Raw genomic sequence first — 26,504 nt, 5'->3', positions numbered from 1 at the left:
ATAGACGAGATGATTTCATTCAGCCACAGCGAAGCATGCGGGAATCCGTCACGCCTGGCGGGGCGTTAACCGTGGACGCTTCTTGATAAGAACATGATGGATTGTGTTTTTCGTGAGCAGAGGAACGACAAGAAGAGCCGCTGCCATGAGACGCGAGGCCGTTATCGAGAGAAAAAAAAAAAAAAAAGCTTTTTTTTTCTCTTGATAACGGCCTAGCGTTAGCGTTAGCCTAAGCTTTTTTTTTTTTTTTTTTTTTTTTTTTAGTATATTTCAGGTACAGGAACCAAAAAACACGAAAACACAGCAGAGTCGGGCGCCGTTAGCTTAAATGACATATTTCTAAACTCAGATGCGAAAACAAATCTGATACCCGCATTTATTCATTTATTGATCGCCTGCATTTTGGTGTCCGCCGTTCACCTTCTCACTCACAAATAAAATAAAATGAAAATAAATAAATGCATAAAAAAAATGTAAAAAATCAGAAAAAAATGAAAAATTGAAAACAATAAAATAAAAAAAAATTAAAATCTGAGGGTATAAAAATGTAAAGAGAATTATTAAAAAGTTTCTGTAACCATTGAGCACATATAGAGTAAGAAATAGAATAAATGTGTAAAGTGGGAATGTAAAAAGAATGTATGTTTTAATTTAACGTGTTGATGAGTTGACGAGATGAACTTCAATAAACCCAGAATTGGGAAATTTTTGGCAGCAGCAGCAGAACAACATACTAAGAACAGACAATGACACACTAAAATAAAAAGTAAAAAAACAAATAATAAGGAAAATAAGAAAATCAGAAAAATAGAATAAAAAAAAAAAAAGAATTAAAACCTGAGGGTATAAAAAAGTCTAAATGTGTCTATAACTATTTACCTCATAAAGTGCAGGAATTAAATGTAAAAATATTGTGTTAATTTAAAGCGTGGATGAGAAGGTGAATGAGATGGGTTTTATTGATCCCAGGATCGGGAAATTATTTGGCAAAATAACATACTAAAAAACAGTCAATGTAACAATAAAATTACAAAAAAAAAAAAAAAAAAATTAAATCTATGTGTATAAAAAAAGCATAAAGTATTATCTACAAGCGTCTGTAACGATTTACCTCATTTACAGCAAGAAATAAAAGCAATGTGCAAAGCAGCAATGTAAAGTCACATATCTGGATGAATTTGGGTTTCTAATGAACGTCCTGTTTGTTTTGGACTGTCAGAGGAACCCTGAGGAACCCTGAGGAACCCCGAGGAACCCCGAGGAACCCCGAGGAACCCCGAGGAACCCGACCTTCTCGCGCCCTCCGATACTCCCACCGAGAAATTCCATTCGCCGTCGGATTTCTGTTCGTCTTTATCCGATTGATCCGCGAGAAGCGGCGCCAACACCTCCGGCGTCTCCGACCCGAGCGGCGGCCCCGCGGACGCTACCACCTCCGGGCGGGAGGTAATTACAGGCGGCCGAAGGGGGAAGCGGAGCGGAACAGAAAAATAGCGCCAAACGCCAATCAATAGCAATAATAGATGAGCGGAGCGGCGAAGGACGGGTAATGAATCCTGTCATCCGGGCTTATTAGCCGGACTCCTGTTTTGTTTGTGTTTTTACCATCGGGGGGGAAAATATAAACGACGCGGTCGCTATATTCGGCGCCAAAGTTCGGCGAGATCATTACGCCGGTCGCTTCCTCCCCGCGCTTGATTTATCGCGAATCAAAACTGAATTTTAATCAGCGCGCTGAAACGTCACGGCGTGCGAGCGGCGGAAGAAAAATCTCGTTTTTCCCGAAAAAGGAAATTATCGAGCGAGTCCGACGGCGACTGAGAAGCGCCGTCGCTAATGACGACCGTCCCACGCCGCCGCCCCGAAACCTTTTTTCACTTTAACTCCTGACTTCTTCCCGAAATTGGTGCGTAAACATGCCTGCTAACAGGCGGCTAACCGTTAGCGGGGAAACGTCAGAGACGCCAAGTGAACATTTAAATTCTGCGACATGATTACATGTAATCATATACATGTACTTGTAAATACACAAATATTTTTAAACACCCTATATTTTTATTTATTTCTTTTGCTTTTTACTGTTCCATTTATTTTATTTTTATTGTTAGCTATTTTATTCTTTATTTTTAAATGGAGTTGTATTTTGATTCTTCCACACTCTGTCGCACATGGTTGGAAACATCATTTTTGTTTTATTTGCACCTCCATATTTTTTTTTACTGATGAACTTTATTATATTTGTAATCATTTTCTTTTTTTAATTTATTGACTGCAATATTAATTTACTCTACTGTTTTCTTTCTTCTTCGGCTAGAATATGGCTATTACATGACCAAAAAAAAGTTCAAATACTGCAAAAAACACAATAGAAAGTTAAAATTGGGAGAACCGAATTAAAAAAAAAAAAATAACGGCAAACTAGCGAGGGAGCGAAAACCAAACTGTGAACTTTGAAAATTCTGCTGCGTTTTATAATATTTATAACATTTTATAACATAATTTCTTTTTTATTTGCACCTTCATATCTTTTTTTTTATTGGTAAATTTTATTATTTTTCTATTTATTTATCTTTTTTTTTCACTCCAATATTCATTTATTCTACTGCATTATTTCTTCTTAAGCTAGAAAATGGCTTTTTCATCCCAACAAAAAATTAAATACTGCAAAAAAAAAAATGGAAAGAACGATAAATTGCTTGGAACCGAATTTTAAAAAATAAATTACCTAAAAAAAATCTGTGACGTAGCGAAGGCGCGAAACCCGAACCACGAAGTAGCAATGGTCCACCGTGTGTGTGTGAGTGTGTGTGTGTATATATACATATATATATTTCTACTTGGACATAAAAACCTCAATTTCCACAGGGTCGGACTTGTATGACAGAAAAAAATAAATCAATGAAATGAAAAATAAATCTTCCGAACGCGACCGCTGATGGCTGCCTTCCATCAGTTTGTTGTTTTCCAGTGACCTTGGAGATCCCTTTCAACGTGAGCACAAGGTCGCGCGGCTAAAGGTGTGGGGAATTGCATCCTTGGGTCTTTATATTTGGACACACACACACACACACACACACACACACAGCAGTCCATGACAGATTTCTATCAACAATAAACATGAGCGCAAAACCTGTGGTTGTAAATGTTTCTTTTGTTATTTCTTTTTTGGATTCATAATCTTGTTTAAACACATTTATTTCCCCAATTCGGTCCCCAAAAAATTGCTGAATGTCCAAATGGCGGCCCGGGAGGAGGATCTGTAAAGTTACATTTAGCGACAAGTTGTAATATTAAATGTGTAAACAGGAAGTAAAGTAAATAAAAAATTCCCCAAAGCTCCTTTTCCACCGCCGCCGCCGCCTTCAAGGTAAATCCACTCAAAAAAAACCTTTATTTCTTTACATTCTCTTTTATTCCGTTGTATATTTTAGACAACTTATTTGTTAAATATTTTCTATTCATTTTTATTTTATTAAGTCAAATTTTTTAACCCATTATTTGTTGTTTATTTGTTAGTTTTTATTCATTTATCACATTTTTTTTACATATAAAGTACATTTTTCTCATTTATTATTATTATTTTATTTATTCTTCATTTATTTTATCTATTTATTATTTTACTTGGATTTTTAGCTCTTTTGTCCTTGTATGTTTCGCCGCTAAATAATTTCCCCTAAAACAGGATCACTAAAGTTCATCTTAAAAAGGCGAGTGTTGGACGTTCGGATCCCAAATCGTCGGTGAGAAAATGCAAAATGACATTTCACATGTCAGTCCCGCCCCGCGCTGGGAGAAGTGGTTTTTCCCGCCGGCGGCGGCGGCGTTACCGCGGTGATGTCACCCTCCCGGCCCCCGCCTTGGACTCGACCCTAATGAAAATGCGTCCGCCGCCTCTTTTTTTGTCCACGTCAGCGGGAACGGACGCGGCGGGCGCCAGATGGCGGCGCGGAAACGGCGGACGTTTCGGGCCGAGCGGCGGACGAAAGGGGCCAAACAAAAATGTCAGATGTCGCGCAGCTGCTGATTTATAAGCGTGGGTTAGAAGTTTCAGAGCCAGCCGACACATGAGCGGCCCGGCGGAGATCCACCGGCGCTCTCAGGTGATCCGGCCCCCATCCTGGATCCGTCCAATCGGTTTTCCGCCAAAAAAACGCCATTTTCAGCTCATTTCTACGAACCCCCCCCCCCAAACCGGGAGCGTCATGGTACGTTCCAAGGACGCGGCCCGTCGGATTCACGCGGGGTTTGCTTTTTAAAATGAAATGAAAGAAACGAATTCCTCATCCGAGAGCGACCGCGCGACGACCGTCGCTCGTCCAGACGGATAAACTGGATGCAAAAAAAAAAAAAAAAAAAGGGGTTTGGCGTCCGACGCAGACGGAGGATTATTTCCCCCGCCGAGTTTGGATCGGGCGAAAAACGATATCCTAGCGGCGTCGCTCTCCGATCCGTCTGGTCGATGACGTCGGCGTTTCCCGTTCGCCGTTTTGGCGCGAGACAAAGACGGGAGATGTTTGTCGGCAGAAGCGCTCGGGCGACGATCCTCCGCTGGCGGCTCGGCTTGTTTTCCCCGCCGCCGACTGGATTTCGCTCTCCGTTTTACTACGGTGTTTTTTTTTTTTTTGTTGTTTCTTTGTTTTGTTTTTTTCCGCTGGACCGCCGACAAACGGCGCTGCCAGCAGATGTAACAAAGAGAGGCTTAAAGCCTGGAGGAAGAGGAGGGACGGGGGTGAAGAGAAATACTTTCTGACTCCGGCGGCAGGACCGTGTTTGCAGGACAAGTTTGTTGGAGATGGAAAAACCGTCACCCTTTCGGAGCCGACACGCGTTTGGCTTCGGGCGATTCAAACATTACACAACGTGCAAGCATTCACCCTCTCATTCACACATCATGCAGTGACATGCAAGCATTCACCCTCCCACCCTTTCCATGCTACGAGTAGCTTTAGCAGCCGGAGGCTACGTGTCTGAACCCGTTGCTAGATACCTCATTCATTCATTCATTCATTCATTCATATAAAACAACCATTCATTTGCTCATTGACATGATAGAAAGATGCAACCATTCATCCTTTCATTTGCAATGCAAGCATTCACACTCTCACTCTTTCCATGCTACGAGTAGCGTTAGCAGCCAGATGCTACGTGTCTGAACCTGGTGCAAGATACTGCATTCATTCATTCATCCGTTCATATAAATAAACAACCATTCATTTGCTCATTGACACAGGATAGAAACATGCAACCATTCACCCTCTCACCCTTTCCATGCTACGAGTAGCTTTAGCAGAGCTCACGTGTCTGAACCCGTTGCGAGATACCTCATTCATTCGTTCATATAAATATACAAACATTCACTCGTTCATTCCCACATCGTAGACATGCAACCATTCACCCTTTCATTTGCAATGCAAACATTCACCCTCTCATCCTTTCTGTCAGGCAAAGAGGTCACATGTTTAGCTCTGGACGCGTGGCTAGTGACCTCATTCATTCATATAACTTACATAAATATAACAACATTCATTTGCTCATTCACACATCTCAAGACACATGCAAACATTCACCCTCTCACTCTTTCCATGCTACGTGTAGCGTTAGCAGCCAGAGGCTACGTGTCTGAAGCCGTTGCTAGATACCTCATTCATTCATTCATTCATTCATTCATAATAATAAACAACCATTTATTTGCTCATTGACACGTTAGAAACATGCAAGCATTTATCTTTTCATTTGCAATGTAAACATTCGCCCTCTGTCACCTCAGCAGGCAAAGAGGTCACATGTTTAGCTCTGGACGCGTGGCTAGTGAACTCATTCATTCATTCATTCATATAACTTACGTAAATATACCAACATTCATTTGCTCATTCACACATCTTAAGAGACATGTAAACTTTCACCCTCTCACTCTGTCCATGCTACGAGTAGCTTTAGCAGCCAGAGGCTACATGTCTGAACCCGGTGCAAGATACCTCATTCATTCATTCATTCATTCATTCATTCACATAAACAACCATTCATTTGCTCATTGACACATGATAGAAACATGCAACCATTCATCCTTTCATTTGCAATGCAAGCATTCACCCTCTCACTCTTTTAATGCTACGAGCTTTAGCAGCCAGATGCTACGTGTCTGAAGCCGTTACTAGATACCTCATTCATTCATTCGTTCATATAAATAAACAACCATTCATTTGCTCATTGACACACGATAGAAACATGCAACCATTCATCCTTTCATTTGCAATGCAAGCATTCACCTTCTCATCCTTTCCATGCTAAGAGTAGCTTTAGCAGCCAGATGCTACGTGTCTGAAGCCGTTGCTAGATACCTCATTCATTCATTCGTTCATATAAATAAACAACCATTCATTTGCTCATTGACACATGTTGGAAACATGCAACCATTCATCCTTTCATTTCCGACGCAAACATTCACCCTCTCATCCTTTCTGTCACCTTAGCAAGCAGAGAGGTCACATGTTTAGCTCTGGATTCGTTCATATAACTTATATATACACAAATATTAATTTGCTCATTCACACATCTTAAGACACATGCAAACATTCACCCTGTCACCTTTCCGAGCCGTGTGTTGCCACGGCAGCCGACGAGGTCCCTCATGTGGTCGTACCTCAAACCGAAGCTCCTCCTGAAAAGCGGAGAAGGTGCAAAGCGAAGGTCTGGTCTGGATGTCCCGTGGCGGTGAGATCTTCTTCCACCCTGGAGGACACGCCTGACGCTGGCATGGGAATTCAGCCTCCATGAAGAGAAGGATAGAAACAGCGGTGGGAATTAGAGCCGACATCCGCCATCAGGAGAACCTTCAAGAACGTTCCCCGAGCTGAGAGACATGCTTGGTCCATCTTAAGGGGGAACCATCATGGTCACGCCTACTTGCTCTTCATTTCCCGGGTTCTCTCCAGGTTCATGATGGAGGGATGAATGACTCTGTGTGGGACATCCAGAGGTCTATCCATCCATTCATTCTTCTGTCCATCCATCTATTAATCTGTCCATTCATCCATCCATTCTGTCCATGTGCCAGTCAAGATGATCCTCTGCTGGCACAGTGTTATGCTTCCTCCTCACAGCCAGAAGGTCCCCGTTTGGATTCTCACAGGAGGTCTTTCCGTGCGGAGCCTCCAAGGTCTCTGAGTGTCTTCATGGTCTCAAAGTGTCTCCAAGTGTCTCCATGGTCTCCAAGTGTCTCCATGTGTCTCCATGGTCTCCGAGTGTCTCCATGTGTCTCCAAGTGACTCCATGTGTCTCCATGTGTCTCCAAGTTTCTCCATGTGTCTCCAAGTGTCTCCAAGTGTCTCCAAGTGTCTCCATGTGTCTCCAAGTGTCTCCATGGTCTCCAAATGTCTCCAAGTGTCTCCATGTGTCTCCAAGTGTCTCCAAGTGTCTCCAAGTGTCTCCAAGTGTCTCCAAGTGTCTCCATGGTCTCCAAGTGTCTTCATGGTCTCCAAGTGTCTCCAAGTGTCTCCAAGTGTCTCCATGGTCTCCGAGTGTCTCCATGGTCTCAAAGTGTCTCCATGGCCTCCAAGTGTCTCCAAGTGTCTCCATGGTCTCTGAGTGTCTCCAAGTGTCTCCAGGTGTCTCCAAGAGTCTCCGAGTGTCTCCATAGTCTCCATGGTCCAAAAGCAGCAGGAGGTTCGGTGGAGACCCTAAATAGTTCAGAGGTGTGAATGAGAGGCTGAATGGATGTAAGTTAAGAGGTATAAAGACTGAATCAAGGCTCTGAACTGGACCGCCATGAACTAAAGCAACAAAAGGAGGTCACAGGAAGTCCCTTAAACGTCCTGACAAGTTTTGAACTTATGATAAAATTCAAAATGCGACGTTAACATATCAAAATGCTGTAAAACCAACTTTTTAAAGTCATTTGCGTTTTTTTGAACCGACTAATCTACGGTCCAGGTCGGTCCTCGTCCATCGTCGTACCGCCGGCGTCGCGTTTAGACTTCGCCGCGACCTTCAGGTGACCTGCAGCCGGGGAGCGACACAAAACCAGAAAGACAGCGAGGCGGGAAGGAATCGGCGAATTAGTGCTAATCAACATTGATTTTCAGCGGATCGAAACGAAAACCCAAAGCCAAGCGCAAGCGCGATTGGACGATTTTATCTTTTTTTTTTGCAAAAAAAAAAAAAAAAAACACAATATTGACATACGAAGCGCCAATTTTTTTTTTTTTTTTTTTTTTTTTCCCACGTATCTCAACGTGTTTTCAGTCATTAAAACCAAAAAAAGACCGTTCCTCCTCCTCCTCCTCCTGGTAATATTCAAACCTAAATAAATCTTGGGCGTACAACCTTCCCCCTCCCCCTCTTTTCCACCTTCGCCCTTTTCATTATGGCATTTCCTGAGCTTTGATCGCGCGACGAGCCGACGGCAGATCCCGGGATAGCGTAGAAATGTACTACATGTGTATCTGCCTCTCCGATCGCCCGGCCTATTCTTGTCTCCGCCGGTTAGAATGTTCCAGTAACGCGATACTGTATAAATATTTGTCCGACATCACTGCAGGCCCATTCAGCTGATCCCGCGGCTTCGGCTCCGGCACAATGGCCCCTTATCCCGACCCGGGTAACTCGACACCCCTCCGCCCCGACCCCCACTACCCTTCCCTGGTCATTATTAATGGCCTGGTAAGTGTTACAGTTAGAAACCAATTACTCCGCCATTAATGTTAGATGGGATGCTCGGCTCCTTCCCCCCCCCCTTCTTTCATCTCCCGGCTTTTATTCACTTTCACCTCTCTAATAAGCGGGAGGTGAGAATGACAGCTGGCAGTCTCGGCCCTACGAGAGACCCGGGGAGGTGAGCATACCGCGGTTCAAGAGGTAAAGAAGTCAAGAGGTGAACGCCGTGTCCCCGTGGTGACTCTGGGAAATCTGGTGACCCGGTAAAGTGATATCGCACCGCTGAAGAAGAAGAAGAAGAAGAAGAGGAGGAGGAGGAGGCGTAAGAGGTATAAGGGATCGAATGATTTGCGCCGCCGACTCCACATGTGGTTCCACCGCCGCGCATTAGCGGTGTATTTCTAGGTCAATGAAAGGTGGGATGACGCCGTTTCAATCACGCACACACACACATGCAGTTTAACGCCAGATGTGTGTTTGAGATGTGCCAGACAGGTGGCTTGTTTGCCAAGGAGGAGGAAGAGGAGGAGGAGGTTCGCAGATCAGGTCAACACCTTTCACATCTCCGTCAGCGACGTCTGCCGAGAGACGTCTATTCACACCCGGCGCTCGCACTTAAGCCCTGATCGGAGGCGAGGGGGGGGGGGGGGGGGGGGGTTCGGGGCCGTGGACCGACCTGGAGATTTTCAAAATAGAGCAGAATATTCCTTCAATCGTCCCACGGTGGGGAGATTTCAGCGGGCGGCGCAAGAAAAGTGATCAAAAATAGGAAAACTATGAATAAACAATAAACAGTGTTAATATACACTCACCGGCCACTTTATTAGGTACACCATGCTAGTAACAGGTTGGACCCCCATTTGCCTTCAGAATTGCCTCAATTCTTGGTGGCATAGATTCAAGAAGGTGCTGGAAGCGTTCCTCAGAGAGTTTGGTCCATATCGACATGATGGCGTCACACGGTTGGCGCAGATTTGTCGGTTGCACATCCGTGATGCCAATCTCCCGTTCCACCACATCCCAAAGATGCTCTATTGGATTGAGATCTGGTGACTGCGGAGGCCATTCGAGTCCAGTGAACTCATTGTCATGTTCAACAAACCAGTCTGAGATGATTCCAGCTTTATGACACGGCGCATTATCCTGCTGAAAGTAGCCATCAGATGTTGGGTACATTGAGGTCATAAAGGGATGGACGTGGTCAGCAACAATACTCAGGTAGGCTGTGGAGTTGCAACGATGCTCAGTTGGTACCAAGAGGCCCAAAGAGTGCCAAGAAAATATTCCCGCACCGTTACACCTCCACCACCAGCCTGAACCGTTGATACAAGGCAGGACGGATCCATGCTTTCATGTCGTCGACGCCAAATTGTGACCCGACCGTCCGAATGTCGCAGCAGAAATCGAGACTCATCAGACCAGGCGACGTTTTTCCAAACCTCTATTGTCCAATTTCGATGAGCCTGTGCAAATTGTAGCCTCAGTTTCCTGTTCTTAGCTGAAAGGAGTGGCACTCGGCGTGGTCTTCTGCTGCTGTAGCCCATCTGCCTCAAAGTTGGACGTCCTGTGCGTTCAGAGATGCTCTTCTGCCTACCTTGGTTGGAACGGGTGGTTATTTGAGTCACTGTTGCCTTTCTATCAGCTGGAACCAGTCTGGCCATTCTCCTCTGACCTCTGGCATCAACAAGGCATTTCCGCCCACAGAACTGCCGCTCACTGGATATTTTTTCTTTTTTTCGGACCATTCTCTGTAAACCCTAGAGATGGTTGTGCGTGAAAATCCCAGTAGATCAGCAGTTTCTGGAATACTCAGACCAGCCCTTCTGGCACCAACAACCATGCCACGTTCAAAGTCACTCCAATCACCTTTCTTCCCCAGACTGATGCTCGGTTTGAACTGCAGGAGATTGTCTTGACCACGTCTACATGCCTAAATGCACTGAGTTGCCGCCATGTGATTGGCTGATTAGAAATTAAGTGTTAACCAGCAGTTGGACAGGTGTACCTAATAAAGTGGCCGGTGAGTGTATAGAGACAACTTGGACTGTCTATGAACAAGTGGCCCTAAACCCATGGGTGCACACACTTTTTGGCTTACGAGCTTAACACATATACGTAACATATTTTCACGACTATAAGGCGCATATACAAGTATTAGATTTTCTTCAAAACGTGCAGCATGCCCTACAGTGCAGTGCACCTTATAGTGCAGTGCGCCTTATAGTGCAGTGCGCCTTATAGTGCAGTGCGCCTTATAGTGCAGTGCGCCCTGTGTGTGTTGTTGTTGTAAGGTGAACGTAGTAAAGAACACCATGAAAACGTTAAAGGGGGTAGTGTGGGCGTTGGTTGTATATAAAAGAAGGGGTATGTGCGTTATGCAGAACATCGTCATTTTAACAACCCTTAAAACATCACCGACAAACACATACAGCCACATCGCTAACACGGACGAGGTGCCGCTCACTTTTCGGCATCCCCATGAGCTTGTTCGAGCTTTCGCAAAAGCCAGCAACATTTCCGAGGAAAGCGACTCTGACAGTGAAGAAAGTGAAGCTGGCATGTTGGATGGAGATTTAGCGCAGCTGTTCAAATCAGAAACAGTTGGATGAGGACTTCCTTGGGTTCGATTGATGACGATCACCGGTAAAAAAATGTGAATACCAAACTTAATTTTGCTCCCGCTCTATTTTTAAATTCGCAGACTTGTATGCTTGTGTGTGTTGTTGTTGTAAGGCGGACATAATAGAGGACACCATGAGAAGGTTAAAGGGGGAAGTGTGGGCGTGGATTGTATAGAAAACCCGCGGCTTATAATCAGGTGCGCCTTATGTGTGTGTTAAATACAATAATGGCACACATAACTGAGACTGCGCTTTCTAGTATGGTGCGCCTTATGGTCCTGAAAATACGGTACATTTTTTGTGACACACATTACTGTGGCCTTCTAGAAGGCCAACCAATCAAAATCTGATTGGTTGAAGCAATAGGTTTTTGCTTGAGCACCTGTGGAGCTGATTCTGCAGGCGTCTGGGCGGATCTCTTTGACTTTGACTCTACCTGGCAACACATTATAGCTGAAATGTGATTGGTTAAATGCTTTAATATGAATATACATACTTACAGTCTTCAATGAATCCAACCCAATGTTTTTGGACGCTAGGGGGAAGACGGACAACGTGGAGAGAACCCGGCGGACTGTGGCACCAGTTTTTCCCCTGCCAGCAATGCAGATAATTAGAAAGTCCTCATTCCTCACTCCATGCTATCCACCAAATGTACACTGGAGTCCCCACACTTCAGTAAATTAATGAATAAATAAATGAATACATAATTGAATAAATGAATAATTGAATACATGAACAAATTGATAAATAATTCAGTACAAAATGTAATTCCATTCTGTTAAATCACCAAAATTCACACATTCACGATACAGTTGATATCAATTACCTCAAGGCGTGCTTCTATTTTTCTTTGGTTCATTTGCTTGTTTATTATCATCTATCACCCCCCCTCGTAAGAGAAAGCCTCGAGAGGCCACGTGCCAGTCATTGTGTTCATAAAAACAAGGCACGTGGATGTTTGAGGTCAGGACAGAAAAGAAAAATAGCCTTCGTTTCAAATCCAAGAAAGACATACTGCAGATGTTAAAGTTTCTCTCTAAGTAAGCTTGGAGTTTGCGGAGTTAAAGGAATGGTCCAACCAGGAATAAGTATCCAGCCATGTCCAATCAGTGGACAGGTCATCAGATGGATCCTCAGATGCCGTGTTTCACCCGGCAGTGACATTTGCGGCAAAAATGCAACACTTGTATTCTGCAGTAAATTAGCAACAACGGGCAAAGCAAAGTACTCCAGAGTGCCAGTACTGTCAATACTCTGGAGTACCCGCAGAGTACTCCAGAATACTCCTGAGTACTGCAGGGTGCTCCCAGAGAGCTCCCAGAGGGCTGGGAGTCATGGTAGTACTTGTACCACAGACTTTTGCAATATGCTCCAGAATACTCCTGAGTACTGCAGGGTACTCCCAGAGAGCTCCCAGAGGGCTGGGAGTCATGGCAGTACATGTACCCCAGAGTGCTGCAGAGTGCTCCAGAATTCTCTTTAGTACTGCAGGGTACTCCCAGAGAGCTTCCAGAGGGCTAGGAGTCATGGTAGTACTTGCACCCCAGAGTAATGCGGAGTGCTCCAGAATACTCCTGAGTACTGCAGGGTACTACAAGAGCTCCAAGAGGGCTGGGAGTCATGGTAGTCCGAGTACTCCAGAGTACTCCGCAGTACCCCGGAGTACTGCAGAGTACTCCTGGAGTAGTACCCCGGAGTACTGCAGAGTACTCCTGGACTACCATGACTCCCAGGCCACATCCACTTGGAACTGCCCTGCCTTGTAATTCAGGGTCACCCTAAGCAACAACTCAACCTTATCGTGATTGCTCTCTTGCGTAGATGTTTACCGTAGTTCCGGCTGTTGCGATCACGCAGAGACAGGAAGTGTCTTCAACACAAAATCACAGCCCCGACCACGGCCCCCCCACCCCACGTATACTACGGGAGGACGTTTTTGAACGCGAAAGTTATTTGAAAACGGCAATGAATGTGGAGACTCCCCTCGGGCTCGGCGGGGGGATGGGTGTACCGTTCCTTTAAATATGCAGTTTCTATGCGTTAGGAACACGTCAGCACTTTTAGCGGTTTGCACTTCGGAAAGTGATTTCACCAGCACCTCCATAAGAGCGGAGCGCGGAACGAGGCCGGGGGAAGCTCGCGCTGCAGCTAACGGTTTCCGAGCAGGAGTTTTCCGGAAGGAGCCGCTGCCCCCTCCCAGGAGAGATCCTTTTAATAAAACAACCACTCCGCCATTTTTTTTGACCTTGAGACCTGCGTTATAGCTTAGCGACGGAGGAGGGCTCACACACCTTTTTGTTTTTCCACATGTGTGTGCGGAGTGTATCCTTAAGACTATGACAAAAAGGAAGCAGGCCTTTTCCTTTCTGCAGAGGGATGTTTTCCGTGGCACTTCCTGTCTGATTAGCGAGACCCCGGCGCCTCTTCCCGTGAACAACATCACCGCCGGGCCGTCCCGTTTGCAGAAGACGTGTTGAGCCGCATTTTGTAATAAACGTCCAAAATGTAATAAACTTTTTTTCATTTCATTTTGTAATAAAGCCGCATTTTGTAATGAACTGCCCCGACGCATTTTGTAATAAATTTTGCCGCATTATGTAATAAGTCATTACATTTTGAGAAGATTATTTCAAAATGCACTTGCAACTTTTTTATTCTCTATGAAATGTAATAACATGGAATTTATAGAATATTCTCTGTTAATGCAACCTTTGAATAGTGTACTGATAGTAATTGCTAAGTACTGCTGCTAGGCTAATACAGTGATGCTAATAATAGGCCTAGCTTTTACAAATACTTACAAACAAATAAACTATGCTTTAGAATTGTTATTTCATAATGCACCATGTTATTACATTTCCTAGAGAATAAAAAAAGTTGCAAGTGCATTTTGTAATAATCTTTTGTAATAATCTTATCAAAATGCGTTTGGGCAGTTTATAACAAAATCCGGCTCGATTACAAAATGAAATGAAAAAGCGGTTACATTTTGGGCGTTTATTAAAAAATGCACTGTTTTTAACAAAATGCGACTCAACAAGAAGCGTTTTTTTTTTTTTTTGTTTTGTTTTTTTTCCAACTCTCTTCTCAAGCAACAACAACAACAACAATTGGAGAATCAAGTCAAACGTTTGTGTTGCCGTGGGAAACCAAGACAGGGGCAGGGGGGTAGTCTGGTATTCTCAAACGGCAGATTTAAAAGAAGTTGTTAACGTAGCGGAAAATCAAGAGATCCTTTCTTTTTTTTTTTCGGAGTGTGTCCGAGTGCCGAGGGAGGAGATGCATTATCTGAGTGGCCAGCGAAAGTAAAGGAGGGGTGGAGGGTGAATGGCGGGCTGGCTGAAGTTTATGGAGATTTATGGCTCCTTGAGGTCCTTAATTGCCTCCTCCTCTGTGGGTAGTCCTAGGAGGCCCACGGCGAGCAGTAACCAGCACCAGGGCTCCTGCAGGTGGGCTTGACAAACAAAAAAAAAAAGAGAAAAAAAAATAAAAAACCCTGCGCACTCTGGGCTTGTCACAGAGACAAATGGACCGTCGGGAAACCAGACGACAAACACAAAAAGAGACTAGGAAGACACCGGCGGAGGGGCGGACAGCTGGTGGATGGAGGGACTTCAACTTGGCCTTCAAAGGCCCCCCCCCCAAAAAAAAAACAACCTTCTTAAGAGGGCTATTACCAGTCCCAGGTTATAAATCTATCGTTAAGATAAAGTAGCGGGAGAAAGAGCCATTTGAACTCCCATCTCGGGACATTAATTTGGAGTCGCATTTACGGGGTGAATTTACACGCCAATCACGGCCCGGAGCAGTTTTACGGCACCATCTCATTCGCCTGTCCTGACCCGGACCCGTCCGCCGGCGGTACGGGCAGAAGACATGAAGCTAACGCCACAGGAAACAGGTGGACCCGAAGTTTGACGACGAGCTTTACGTCCTGTTGCTCTGGAAAGGTGAACGCGAGAAGTTCCCTTCACAGCGCGTGAAACTACAGTTCTTCAAATGGGACACAACAGGAGGCGTTAGCATTGGTCAGGACATGTTGTCGGAGCTAGCTTAGAAGGAGTTGCCGGGGTAGACCCCACTTGAGATGGACATACGCATGGGTAGACTAAAACAGCTCTAGATATACATTCCAGAGGACTTGTACTGCCATGACTCACAGCCTTCATTGTCCTGGAAGTCACCCTCCTTGTAGTTCAGGGTCACGCGAAGTGACAGGAAGTGCCTCCGTGTACATCCAAAAAATCAGCGCCGACTTCTGGCCCGGCATGTGTACTACCGCCTCTCTGTTGTCCCCTGTGGTCTAGCGTCCATCAGGATGTGCACTTTCTGCACAAGGAAACTATTTGAAAACAAAACATACCCTCGAGTCGGCTTGTCGAGCCGTCCACTAACGGCACAGTAATCGAGAGTATCGGATACGTACAGGAGAGCGTTCCTTTCAGACCCAGTATGGTCAAGGGAAGGGAGAGCATGTGAGGGGAGTGGCGAGGCTAACGTTCCCTGCTTGTTACGTTGCAAAACTCGGCTTCCTGCACTTTTGTTGACTCTTCATATCATCATTTCACCTTTGGATTCGGAACTGCTTTTGCAAAAGGGAGACGTACTTCTGTGAGGACAATGGGTTTATGTGACGGTAATTGACTGCTGCACGGCAACTGCATACAAGTTTTGCACCCACCGGTGTCCTTTGTATCTAGCCACCACAAGCTGTCGCAAAAAACGATTTAGCCACAACAAGTAAATAAACAATGGGGTGTTGAGTAGCTGACATCCAAAATCCTCACATTAGGACAAATGGTAAGAAAAAAAAGCAAAAAAAGAAGAAGCGGAGTTTGAAGACGCGGGCATCGCTAAGCTGCAAGTGAATTTAATACAGCACTGAGAGAAGACGCCGACATTAAATTTCATCCCGGCATCAACGGCAGCCTGTTTTTTGGACCATCACGATAATTACCATGACGACATCGGCCAATTGGTTTCCGCCGTCCACCTGCCCATCCAGGACCGAGCCACCGCGGGGGAACAAGTTGTTTGCAAAATTCAGCAGAGTGGTCATTAGAAGATTACCCTCCGCCGCTCCGCCGTTGTTGTGCTGAATGCGAGGATCATGCCAGGCAACAGGCCACAATAAATAAATGAAATAGGTTTTGTGAGCCATCTGGATGCATTTTCCGAGCGCTCTGATCCGGAGTGGGATGGCTGGACTGCCGGCTATCTTAGGTCATCATCTCAGGCCCACTTTGGAAATTACTCACCGGCCACAAGAACATACTGACCATTTGAGAAGACAAAAAAAAAAAAAAAAACGGAGATGAGAAAATGCATTTTGTCAGGTTATTTTGAGGGAGGCGGGCAAAAATAAATACATCGTTATTGTGTTTTGGTTTTTTTTTTAGTCCTCCACATCTGCTCGCTTCGTTCGCGTCCAATGGTTGGGATCTATTAAGCCAAAATGTTAGCGCCGGGACCAAACCTGGCGCGTTTTCCCCGGGTGTGTAATTACACCGGAGTTGAACAAACACATGTAATTAAACTAATGTGCTTTCGCGATAAGCCTGGCGCTACAAGAACACTCGCGTATTCGGGACTCGGCAGGGGACTTCATCCGAGAGGCGAGCGCTAACCGATCTTGCTGAATGCTAATATCCCTTTGCTAATTTCGTCTCGGCAGGAACAAACCGACGACGGGCACCGTCACTTTGGATGCGATTTAGCGTTAGCATTCCCACAAGCCACCTCTTTTCTTGTGATTATACTCATTATCGTTGCGCTTTATTGGCTTTTTTGACGAGCGACGGCGCTAGCCATCGTCTAGGCTATCGAAAAGCGCCGCGATCAGAAGCGGCGACCTCGAAAATGATACGGATCGGACGCCGGTCGGACGTTTTTCCACTCGCCACTTCCAGTGTGTTGCACCGCGTCAAGACCCCCGACCCGACGACCCCCTCCCAGCCCCGGCCCCTCAAGAGCCGCCGGCTCCCTTTTTCATTGGCTAAATGCTATCTGGATCCCCGGGACAAATTGCGGATCTCAAGTGAACGCAGATGTTCGAGGAGGGGGTTCCACTTTAGCGCTCGCCGTTGATGGTATCTGCTGGGTTTTCATCCGCGAGAGGGTTTGATCACTGAGCCCTTGAGGCGAGGAAGGGGACGGGGGGGGGCTTCAAAGCTAAAGAAGCTACTGCCTAGCTTTTAGCAAGGGTTCATTTCTGATCATGTTACATAACTAGCATGATGGTTTATCTTCCTTCGAAGGGAAGCCACGCTGTTGGTTTGAGATTCAAAAGGGACGTCCGAACGACGCCTTTATCGGAAAAGAAAACGACCGAGAAGATGCGCCTTAGCGCTAACTCCGCTAGCTCGTGAACTTCCTTCCCACGTCGCGGCTATTTGACTCCCCAACTCCCCAAAAATTTCGTACCGCCACGTGTAACTCCGAGGACGTTCCTCTGGGATAAACAAACGCACGGGCTGCGTACAACGGACGCCGGTTGCCAGGTTTTGATGAATAAGCTGCCTGACCCAGATGCCGGGAAGTGAGCGCTGCTAGCGCCGCAACTCCCGCGGCGAGGGGAGCCCCCCTGCCTTCCCCCCATTCCTCCAGCTAATGAAGACCAGAACGGAGGATATCGGGGCTCTCAATCAGCCGCGAGTCCGGCTCACATGTGTTTTGACGAACCCCCCCTCTTTCTTCGCTCAAAAAAAAAAAAGAAAACCCCGCGAGAGCGAAGGGAATTCTACCGCCGAGCCTTTATCGGCATTCCTGGGAGGACGCAGTCAACAAAACCACATGGCGCTCTCGCTGACGGGAGCGACGCCTCGCCGCCGGGTCACGTGACGCGGCGGGAGTCGGGACGCGGATCACATGGAGGGATTCGTCATGCGGCGCGAAAACCCCGTGTTGTTGCGCCTTCCTTCATGCTTAACGTGTTTGTAAATAAAACATATGGAAAAGAGGAGTCGTGTTCACGCACGGGCTCGTACACGATACCGACGGCTGGGAAACGTTCGGTTCGTGGAAACGCTTTCAGTGACGTTCTACATGCATGAGGACGTTCGGTTTCTGTTTTGACCGAATTAAATGCAATTTTTTTTTTATTAAAAATTAATTTAATGATCTAAGGGAGAAGGTGAGATCAGTATCTCCACCAACACCTTCTCTTTTGACTTATTTACAGTTATTAACTGTAATAGACAGGACTTGAGGTGTATCTTTAGCCTCATTAAGTAATTTAATTAAATCAAATAAATACAGCTAAATAGTTAAGTAAAATAATTTTTTTTATTTACTCCTCTTATTTCTTTTTTCTTTCTTTTTTTATTTGTTTTATTTTACGTACAGTACACTAAACACTTTTGGATAATTGTAACGTACAATAAACATTGAAATACAAAATGTATAGGAAATGAGTAAATTAAAAATCTGATTAAAAGTAAATATAAATTATTTATGGAAAGAAATCAGGTTTTATATTTTTAATAGATCATTTTATAGGGTACACACCATTAAAAATACTTGAATGATGATGAATTTAGTGATTAGAATTTATTTTTTTTGTTTGTTTATTCCTGCAATCGGCGATCCACACGGCCAAAGCATTTTACATTTTTACAATTTCATTATTTTGTCTCGTTTTCAGCCGTTTTGCTGTTTTACTGAAGCTTAAAAAAAAGGTCCCTGTTTTCCCAGCGTTAGTTTTGTGCAAAAAAACGAAAGCTACTTTCACAAACTAAATAACAAATAATTTTAGTCTAATTTTACTACATATTTCAAATTTTTTTCTTGTTAAGCTAGAATATGGCTATTTCACCACGAAAAAATGTACAAATAGTGCAAAAAAACACAAAAAAACAATAAATCAAACCAAGGAAAATTACAAAAAAACACAATCTGCGAAGTAGCAAAGACGGCGGCAACCTTTAACGCTCGACCCACACAACCCATTTAAAATTTAAAATGAATTAACACGGTATATAATATTTTGTTTTGTTTTTTTTTTAATCAATGAATAACTGCGGAGAAAATGAAATGACATTTCTGAACGCAACAAATATTTTGAATTCAGAAAAAAAAAAGGTTGAAGGTTATCCTTCTTGTATAAATGAAAATTAAAAAATTAAATTAAATGATCTACTGTTAGCAAACCATGCCGTCCTCTCTCTGTGCAGTCGCTTAGGAAGAGACACAAAAATATCTGAAAACATTTTATTTGCATTTACATGTTTTTCTTATTTGTAAAATATTTTTTCAAAAGAATTTTTTTAAAGAATTTTAAAAATGAAAAAAAATAAAATAAAATAAAATAAATTCTAATTAAATAAAATTAAAAATGTTAATTAATTAAAATGTAATTAATGTTAATTAATTAAATTAAATTAATTCAATATGAATTAATTTTAATTATTTTAATTAATTATTAATTAAATACTTATTCACCCTGGTTCAACACCAAAAAAGACGCCTTTTAAATAAAATACTATTTATTAATGTCTATTTGAGTCCCTCTTGTATCGAGGGTGCAAAAGCCGAACCGCAAAGTTTAAGAGGGTCCGTCCAATACAGAAACAAACACACACACCAATACACACACACCAAAATAAGTGTGTGCAGGTGGCTCGGGTCCTACAGAACCAGAGCAGGACCCGGACAAGAACATGGTCTTCAGGAGAAAATGTGTGTGTTCTCCGACCAGGTTCTGCGTCTCCACTCCCGAAAAAGCAGATAATGGAGTTCGTAAGCGGCCCTTTGATTGACAGCTGCCAGGTTAAGCCCCGCCTCTTCCTTCTACTCACGATTACAAAAAAAAGAGGAGATGGAGATCTTCATCGTGGGGGCGGATCGGAAGCTTTTAGGCCTCGAAATTAATCGTCGGCGAACGTTTCGTCTTTCCCGTCGGGAAAATACGTCGGGAAAATAAACAGGATTATGATTTGCGGTGTGTTGAATCGTACGAGCGGCGCTTTGAAAGCAGTTGGAAAAACTGAAGTAACACAGGGCTGTCAAAAGGTTTTAGTCCGTGTATATGTGTGTGTGTGTGTGTGTGTGTGTGTGTGTGTGTGTGTGTGTGTATTCAACGCACTTTCAATTTCAACCCTGGAAAATATCACCGGCCACAAACATACATTACGTTACTTTTCTTTCCGCGACTTGGCGCTAGCATGTTCAAACGGCGGCAGATAAATAAAATAAAATTAATTGTTTCCGAACGTTTAATTTTAACCTTTCGGGAAGCGCGCGCCATGTAATCTGCGCGTGCTTATTAAAAAAAAAAAAAGAAAAAACTTAATGGAATGACATTCAAACTTAATGTCGAGCGCAAGCGGCGTCTTTGTGGCGGCGCAATTATTGCAAAGGAAAAAAAAAATTAAGAGTCATAATTATTGAGTTCGCGGGTTAAATCCCACGTGCGCGGCCTCTTGCTATCAGCACGCTGAGTGTAAGCGCGAGTATCACACACACACACACACACACACACACACACACACACACACACACACATACATACATACATACAAGCGTGCGCGCTCACACACACGGGCTCATGAAACATTGCTTGTCAGAAGTGGAGGATTCTGTGTTGTGAGGTCATCTTGCACACAAAGTACAGGTGTGTGTGTGTGTGTGTGTGTGTGTGTGTGTGTGTGTGTGTGTGTGTGTGTGTGTGTGTGTGTGTGTGTGAACCCACACCAGGAATCTTCTTGCTTCAGACCACTGAACCACCATCATGCTAATCATTACTATTCTTGTTGTTGTATGTAATAATAATAATAAAAATAATAATAATTATAATAATAATAATCTATCTTTTAATTGTCTTCTAATTGTCTCTCTATTTATATTTTTATTCATATTTATTGATACTATAACTGTTACACTGCTGTGACAAAGGAATTTCCCCTTTAAGGATCAATAAAGTTCATCTTATAGTAATGCAATAATAATAATCACATAATGTTATTGTTTTTATTTTATTATTATTGTTCTATATGTAGTTTTTATATATATTATTATATCTATTATAATTTAATCTTCATCTATAATTTAATCTTCCAGTTGTTCGTTAATACGTCGCAATGAATTCACAGTAACAGAGTTCCAGAGTTAAAATTAATTGAAAAACACGCCGAAAAATTGCGTATAAAATAAGAGAAAAAGAAAATTAAATAAAATAATCCAGACATTATCTTTAAATCAGCAGAGAAATTATTTAATATAAGCAATTATGTTTTCTCAAAATATTAGATACCAAAAATGACGAAGAGAACAGACAAGTATTTCACATTTTAAAAAAAAAAAAAAAAATTATGTTGACGAAGAGAATTATTATTTTTTTCCCAGACTGGGAAAAAAGAAAAAAAATTCCCGAGTGTGTACTTTTTTTTCTTTTTCATAATTCCCCCCCCGTGCACGCTATACCGCCCCTCCCGCACCGTCCGGCGGGTGAGAAAACAGGAAGTTTGCCCGACGAGTGGTTTCTTTCTTTTGTCTGCATTGCACTTTAACCCTGCAGACGAAAATAGCGCTTCGGAAAAAGAAAAAAAAAAAACAGAAACGCGGCTCCCGTCCGGCAGAAACATCGCAGGTCGGTAAAATTAGAAACGGCATCACCTTCGTGACCTTTGAACCCCTTTTAAAATAATCAGCATTTCAGGATTCACCTCCGATGCCCTTGAAAAAGCGTCGTGACGCCCCGCTGTTGTGCAACGGTGGAACTGTTTGCCAGCGTTTCCGCCGCCGCCCGCTTTGTTTCGCACGTTCAGCATCGCAAACGCCGCTGTTTGAAACCCAAGCGCTCCAGATGCAGGCGGGAGGAAGTAAAACCAGCCTCGAAATGTTTTTTTTTTTCCCCCGAACACGACGCGCCCCGGCGCTCCCGTGGGAAAAGGAGGGTAAACCGAGAGGATGCGCGGTTGATTTTTTTAAGCCGTGAACTGAAGACGGAGCGGCTGACGGATGTTTCGACCAATCACATTCATGAATGAACGAATGAATGAATGCTACGTCTCATACGACGTGAAGATGATGCGAAAAAAAAAAGAACAAAACGAAAAATAATGTAAAAAAAAAACGTGATTAAGGGTCATTTCCGGGAATTACAACCCGCTGCTTTTTCCATTTGCTTTGAACACAGCAGCTTAAAGAACAGCGCGGCTAATTTATGGATTTTTTTAGGCTAACGAGCTTCACGCCGCCATAAAATGTAGCCTGTCAAATCCGATTGATAATAATATATGATAATAATAAACAATAGGCATCACGATAACGTATAAAATGTATAAAAAGTATAAAAGTACAATATGTATAAATATACGTCATTTGAATGTAGAGAGCAGCAGCAGAGGTTTGTGTACAGTTGCAGAGAATAGCAGCATGATGCTAACAGGAGGAAAAATGAAGTGGATTCAAAGGCACGGGGGGAAATAATGAATTTATGAATGTTTATAAATAAGTACCGTCATTTCCGGACCACAAGCCGCTACTTTTTTCACACGCTTCGAGCACGGCGGCTTAAACAACGGCGGATAATTCATGGATTTTTTGGGGGCTAACGAGCTTCACGATGCTAAAACATTTAGCCTCATCACATCAGACCTTTCATTAACAGTTTAAAGAAAATGTTACCGCACAAATATGTCATGTTGTGGCTTATAGACGAGTGTCGCCTGTATATGTACGCACAGATTTATTCCGTTATTTTTAGCCGGTGCGGCTCCTATCCAAGTCATCGTAATGATTTTGAGGTCATTTCATTGCTGATGAAATGTGTCTCAATGACAGGAAACCCTTTTCAAAAAGAAGTGTGTTTCCTGCTGGTCAGGAGGCACCTCGCCGCCGCCGCCGGCGTGCAATATCATTCTGGTAAAAGTAGGTAAAAGTAGAAGCTGATAGGCGGAGCTGCAGGGTTGCATCTTGTTCTGCAGAGGGCGGATCAATAAATGTGTCTGCAAGTGTGTGTGTGTGTGTGTGTGTGTGTGTGTTTTGCTTTGAATGGAGCAGTGAAAGGTTGTCACTCCGCACTCTGCGGTCACATGATAAGATCGCTGTTTATTTGGGGTCAAGAGGTCAAACAGGAAATGCGGCCCGGCTTCCTCGCTACGAAAGCGCGTGGTGTCTGGTTGCTATGACGCTAAAAGTTGTGATTTTAAGATTCTACCAGAGGATTAGCGTTCACACTGAGGAGCCGCCATGAAAAAGACGCGGGATCATGTAGAAGCTAGCATTCAGCCTGAACAACTGGATTACATGTGGCTAATTTGGTTAGCATACCTGGACGTGCGACAAAAAAAAAAGCAGCGGCGTCAAGTTGCAGCCCGGCCACTCCGTGACTGGAGGTTTCCTAGCTAAGAAACTGTGGGTGTCTGGTTGCTATGACGCCAAAAGTTGTGATTTTAAGACTCTACCAGAGGATTAGCGTACACGCTGGGATGTAATGTCGAGAGCTGAGGAGCCGATGTGTTGTTTTCAGAGATGGAAAAAAAAATCCTGTCAAAACTCGCATTCAGCCGGAACAACTGGATCGCGTGTGGCTAACTTGGTTAGCATACCTGAACACAAAAGCAATGGGATCAAGATGCAGCTCAGCTTCTCCGTGACTCTGGAGGTTTCCTAGCTAAGAAACCACATGGTGTCTGGTTACTATGACACCCAATGTTGTGATTTTAAGATCCTACCAGAGGGTTCGTGTACAGACTAAGGAGACATTTGTGTTTTTTCAGCGCTGGGGGAGGAAGAAGCGGGATCACATCGACACTAGCATATAGCCTGAAAGGCTAGATCGCGTGTGGCTAATTTGGTTAGCGTACGTGGACATCCCAAAGAAAAGCAACGACATAAAGGTGCAGCTCGGCCCTTCGGTAGCTAGAGGTTTCCTCAGCGAGTCAACTTTCTCCATCTAACCCTATTCTCTGGATCCTCCTCTCTCACACCAACTACCTTCATATCTTCTCTCACTACATCCATAAATCTTCTCTTTGGTCTTCCTCCAGACCTCCTGCCTGGCAGCTCCAAGTCCAGCATCTGTCTACCAATATATTCTCTATCCCTCCTCTGTCCATGACCCAACCATCTCAGTCTGGCTTCTCTGACCTTCTCTCCAAAACATCTAACATGTGCCGTCCCTCTGATAGACTCATTCCTGATCCTCTCCATCCTGGTCACTCCCAAAGAGAACCTCAACATCTCCATCTCTGCAACCTCTAGTTCTGCCTGCTGTCTTTTGGTCATTGGAACAGTTTCTAGTCCAAACATCATCTCTGGTCTCACCACTGTCTTGTACACCTTTCCTTTTATTCTGGCCGATAGTCTTCTATCCCTTCGTACCCCTGACACTTTTCTCCACCCATTCCAACCTGCTTGGACTGTCTCTTCACCTCTTTTCCGCACTCTCCGTTGCTCTGGACTGTTGACCCCAAGTACCTAAAATCCTCCAGCTTCTTGATCTCCACTCCCTGTAGCCTCACCGTTCCACCCGAGTTCCTCTCATTCACACACATATATTCTGTCTTGCTGCGACTTTCATTCCTCTCCTTTCCAGAGCATACCTCCACCTCTACCTGTTCCCTGCTCTCACTACAGATCACAATGTCATCTGCAAACATCATGGTCCATGGAGATTCCTGTCTAACCTCATCTGTCAGCCTGTCCATCACCATTGCGAACAAGAAGGGGCTCAGAGCTGATCCCTGATGGAGTCCCACCTCCACCTTGAACTTCTCTGTTACCCCTACAGCACACCGTACCAGTGTCTCACAGCTAGCATACATGTCCTGCACCAGTCTATCATACTTCTCTGCCACTCCAGACTTCCTCATACAATACCAGAGCTCCTCTCTTGGCACCCTGTCATATGCTTTTTCTAGGTCTACAAAAACGCCAACCAGCTCCCTCTGGCCTTCTCTGTACTTTTCTATTAGCATTCTCCAAGCACATACTGCATCTGTAGTACTCCTCTTAGGCATGAAGCCATACTGCTAGTTTCCACCACTCTTTCCCATAACTTCATTGTATGGCTCATCAACTGTATCCCTCTATAGTTGCCGCAATTCTGTACAACACTAGCTGTTGTTGTCCAATCATCTGGAAGCTCACCCTGACCACCCAGACCCTTTCTCAACTCCTCCCTGAAAACCATGCAACACTCCTCCCTTTTCAGCTTCCACCATTTTGTCCTCTGCTCTGCCTTTGTCCTCTTCATCTTCCTTGTCACCAGAGTCATCCTACAAACCACCATCCTATGCTGTCTGGCTACACTCTCACCTACAACTACTTTGCAGTCACTGATCTCTTTCAGGTTACCTCGTCTATACAAGATGTAGTCTACCTGCGTGCTCCTACCTCCGCTCTTATAAGTTACCCTATGTTCCTGTTTTTTCTGGAAAAAGGTGTTCACTACAGCCATTTCCATCCTTTTTGCAAAATCTACCACCATCTGTCCCTCGGCATTCTTATCCTGGATACCAAATCTGCCCATCACTTCTTCATCCCCTCTATTGCCTTCACCGACATGTCCATTGAAGTCTGCACCAATGACCACTCTCTCATTTCTGGGAATATTCTGCATCACTTCATCTAACTCATTCCAGAACTTCTCCTTCTCTTCAGATTCACATCCCACCTGCGGGTCATAGCCGCTAACAACATTGAGCATCACACCTTCGATTTCCAGTTTCAGACTCATAAGTCTATCTGACATTCTTTTCACCTCTAGGACGTTCCTAACAAACTCCTCCTTCAAGAGAACTCCTACTCCATTTCTCTTCTTGTCAGTACCATAATAGTACAACTTAAAGCTGCTCCTAAGCTTCTAGCCTTACTTCCTTTCCACCTGGTCTCCTGGACACACACCTTCTCCGCATCATGTCCACCAACTCTCTACCGTTTCCTGTCATAGTCCCAATATTCAAATCCCTACTCTCAGTCCCAGACTCTTGGCTTTCCTCTTCTGTCTCTGCTTCCTCCACTTCTTCTTTGACCTACAGTAGCCCAATTTCCCTGTAGGTCATCGGTACCAATGGCGGTCGTCGTTAACCTGGTCCTCGACTTACGATCTGGTTATTATGATCGATGTCATGTTTGGTTTTGGCAAAAGTTTTACGCCGGATGCCCTTCCTGAAGCCTCCCTCTGCATTTATCCGGGGTTTGGACCGACTCACCGGCCAGTGCCGCCCTGAGGTCGCATTGGAAGAAGTTTGAAAACAAAAACACACATATTAAAAAAAAAAAAAA

The sequence above is a fragment of the Fistularia commersonii genome, chromosome 23, assembly GCF_037954325.1.
Source record: "Fistularia commersonii isolate RoL2024-O1a breed Wild chromosome 23, RoL_Fcom_v1.0, whole genome shotgun sequence".
NCBI lineage: Eukaryota > Metazoa > Chordata > Actinopteri > Syngnathiformes > Fistulariidae > Fistularia > Fistularia commersonii.
Note: the sequence above shows the minus strand (reverse complement) of the source record.